This window comes from Pristiophorus japonicus, unplaced genomic scaffold (assembly GCF_044704955.1).
Source record: "Pristiophorus japonicus isolate sPriJap1 unplaced genomic scaffold, sPriJap1.hap1 HAP1_SCAFFOLD_52, whole genome shotgun sequence".
NCBI classification, from domain to species: domain Eukaryota; kingdom Metazoa; phylum Chordata; class Chondrichthyes; family Pristiophoridae; genus Pristiophorus; species Pristiophorus japonicus.
Window position 1 is genome coordinate 2,568,496 of NW_027254426.1, and position 3,703 is coordinate 2,572,198.

The following is a 3,703-nucleotide window of genomic DNA, read 5'->3' on the forward strand; positions in this document are numbered from 1 at the left end:
GGCACAGTAGGAGAGCTTGGGGGAGTAAGACTGCTTGGGGGAGTAAGAGAGCTTGGGGGAGTAAGAGAGCTCGGGGGAGTAAGAGAGCTTAGGGGAGTAGGAAAGCTTCCTGGAATAGGATAGGTGGGGGCGTAGCAGAGCTTGGGAGAGAAGGAGAGCTTGGGGGAGTAGGGGGGCATGGGGGAGTAGGAGAGCTTGCGGGAGTAGGAGAGCTTGGGGGAGTAGGAGAGATTGGGGGTGTTAGAGAGCTTGGAGGAGGAGGAGAAGGAGAGCTTACCGTAGTAGGACAGCTTGGGGAGTAGGGTAGCTTGGGGGAGCAGGAGAGCTTACCGGAGTAGGAGAGATTGGTGGAGTAGTAGAGCTTGTGGTAGTAGTACAGCTTGCGAGAGTAGGAGAGCTTGTGGGAGTAGGAGAGCTTGGGAGAGTAGGAGAGGTTGGGGAGAAGGAGAACTTCGATCGAAGAAGAGCAAGAGGGAGAAGGAGAGCAAGGGGGAGAAGGAGAGCTTGGGGGAGAAGGAGAGCTTGGGGGAGTAGGAGAGTTTGGGGGAGTCGGAGAGCTTGGGGGAGTAGGAGAGCTTGGGGGAGTAGGAGAGCTTGGGGGAGTAGGAGAGCTTGGGGGATTAGGAGACCTTGGGGGAGTAGGAGAGCTTGGGGGAGTAGGAGAGCTTGGGAGAGTAGGAGAGCTTGGCGGAGTAGGAGAACTTGGGGCAGTAGGATAGCTTAGGGGAGTAGGAGAGCTTGGGGGAGTAGGAGAGCTTGGGGGAGTCGGAGAGATTGGGCGAGTAGGAGAGCTTGGGAGGGTAGGAGAGCTTGGGGGCGTATGAGAGCTTGGGGGAGTAGTCGAGCTTGGGGGAGTGGGAGAGCTTTGGGGAATGGGAACTTGTTGGAGTAGGAGAGCTTCGGGGAGTAGGAGAGCTTGGGGGATTAGGAGAGCTTGGGGGAGTAAGAGAGCTTGGTGGAGAAAGAGAGCTTGGCGGAGTAAGAGAGCTTGGGAGAGTAATAAAGCTTGGGGGAGTAAGAGAGCTTGGGGGAGTAAGAGAGCTTGCGGGTGTAAGAGATCTTGGGGAAGTAGGAGAAATTGGCAGAGTAGGAGAGCTTGGGAGAGTTAGAGAGCTTGGGGGAGTAAAATAACTTGGGGGAGTAAGAAAGCTTGGGGGAGCAGTAGAGCTTGGGGGAGTAGGAGAGCTTGGGGCACTAGGAGCGCTTGGGGGAGTAGGAGACATTGGGGGAGAAGGAGAGCTTGGGGGAGGAGGATAAATTGGCAGAGTAGGAGAGCTTGGAGGAGTAAGAGAGCTTGGGGGAATACGAGAGCTTGGGGGAATAGGAGAGCTTGGGGGAGTAGTGGAGCTTGGGGGAGTAGGTGTACTTGGGGATTCGGGGAGCTTGGGGGAGTAGGAGAACTTGGCACAGTAGGAGAGCTTGGGGGAGTAAGAGTGCTTGGGGGAGTAAGAGAGCTTGGGGGAGTAAGAGAGCTTGGGGGAGTAAGAGAGCTTAGGGGAGTAGGAAAGCTTCCTGGAATAGGATAGGTGGGGGAGTAGCAGAGCTTGGGGGAGTAGGAGAGCTTGGGGGAGTAGGGGGGCATGGGGGAGTAGGAGAGCTTGCGGGACTAGGAGAGCTTGGGGGAGTAGGAGAGATTGGGGCCGTTAGAGAGCTTGGAGGAGGAGGAGAAGGAGAGCTTACCGTAGTAGGACAGCTTGGGGAGTAGGGTAGCTTGGGGGAGCAGGAGAGCTTACCGGAGTAGGAGAGATTGGTGGAGTAGTAGAGCTTGGGGGAGAAGGAGAGCTTGGGGGAGTAGGAGAGCTTTGGGGAGTAGGAGAGCTTGTGGTAGTAGTGCAGCTTGCGAGAGTAGGAGAGCTTGTGGGAGTAGGAGAGCTTGGGAGAGTAGGAGAGGTTGGGGAGAAGGAGAACTTCGATAGAAGAAGAGCAAGAGGGAGAAGGAGAGCAAGGGGGAGAAGGAGAGCTTGGGGGAGAAGGAGAGCTTGGGGGAGTAGGAGAGTTTGGGGGAGTCGGAGAGCTTGGGGGAGTAGGAGAGCTTGGGGGAGTAGGAGAGATTGGGGGAGTAGGAGAGCTTGGGGGATTAGGAGAGCTTGGGGGAGTAGGAGAGCTTGGGGGAGTAGGAGAGCTTGGGAGAGTAGGAGAGCTTGGCGGAGTAGGAGAACTTGGGGCAGTAGGATAGCTTAGGGGAGTAGGAGAGCTTGGGGGAGTAGGAGAGCTTGGGGGAGTAGGAGAGCTTGGGGGAGTCGGAGAGATTGGGCGAGTAGGAGAGCTTGGGCGATTAGGAGAGCTTGGGAGGGTAGGAGAGCTTGGGGGCGTATGAGAGCTTGGGGGATTAGTAGAGCTTGGCGGAGTGGGAGAGCTTGGGCGAGTAGGAGAGCTTGGGGGAGTAAGAGAGCTTGCGGGAGGAAGAGAGTTTGGGGGAGAAAGAGAGCTTGGGGGAGTAAGAGAGCTTGGGGGAGTAGGAGAGCTTGGGGGAGTAGGAGAGTTTGGGGGAGGAGGAGAGCTTGGGGAACAGGTGAGCTTGGGGGAGAAGGAGAGCTTGGGGGAGTAAGAGAGCTTGGGGGAGTAGGAGAGCTTGGGGGAGGAAGAGAGCTTGGGGGAGAAAGAGAGCTTGGGGGAGTAAGAGAGCTTGGGGGAGTAGGAGAGCTTGGGGGAGTAGGAGATCTTGGGGGAGTAGGAGAGTTTGGGGGAGTAGGAGAGCTTGGGGGAGTAGGAAAGCTTGGGGGAGTAGGAGAGCTTGGGAGAGTAGGAGAGCTTGTGGGAGTAGGAGAGCTTGTGGGAGTAGGATAGCTGGGGGGAGTAGGAGAGCTTGACGCAATAGGAGCGCTTGGGCGAGTAGGAGTGCTTGGAGGAGTAAGAGAGCTTGGGGGTGTAAGAGAGCTAGGGGGAGTAAGAGAGCTTGGGAGAATACGAGAGCTTGGGGGAGTAGGAGAGCTTGGGGGTGTAGGGGAGCTTGGGGGAGTAGGAAAACTTGGGGGATTCGGGGAGCTTGGGGGAGTAGGATAACTTGGCACATTCGGAGAGCTTGGGGGCGTAAGAGAGCTTGGGGGAGTAAGAGAGCTTGGGGGAGTAAGAGAGCTTGGGATGTAAGAGAGCTTGGGGAGTAAGAGAGCTTGGGGGAGTGGGAGAGCTTGGGGAGTAGGAGAGCTTGGGGGAGTAGGAGAGCTTGGGGGAGTAGGAGAGCTTGGGAGAGTAGGAGAGCTTTGGGTGGGTAGGAGAGCTTGTGGGAGTAGGAGAGCATTGGGGAGTAGGAGAGCTTGTGGGAGTAGGACAGCTTGAGGGAGTAGGAGAGCTTGGGGGAGTAGGAGAGCTTGGGGGAGGAGGAGAGCTTGGGAGAGTAGGAGAACTTGGCAGAATAGGATAACTTGGGGCAGTAGGAGAGCATAGGGGAGTAGGAGAGCTTGGGGAAGTAGGAGAGCTTGGGGGAGTAGGAGAGCTTGGGGGAGTCGGAGAGCTTGGGGGAGTAGGAGAGCTTGGGAGGGTAGGAGAGCTTGGGGGCGTAGGAGAGCTTGGGTCGTATGAGAGCTTGGGGGGGAGTGAGAGCTTTGGGTGTATGAGAGCTTGGGGAAGTAGGCGAGCTTGGGGGAGTAGTAGAGCTCGTGGGAGTGGGAGAGCTTTGGCGAGTCGGAGAGCTTGGGGGAGTAGGACAGCTTGGGGGAGTAAGAAAGCTTGGGGGAGGAAGAGCGCTTCGGGGGAGTAAGAGAGC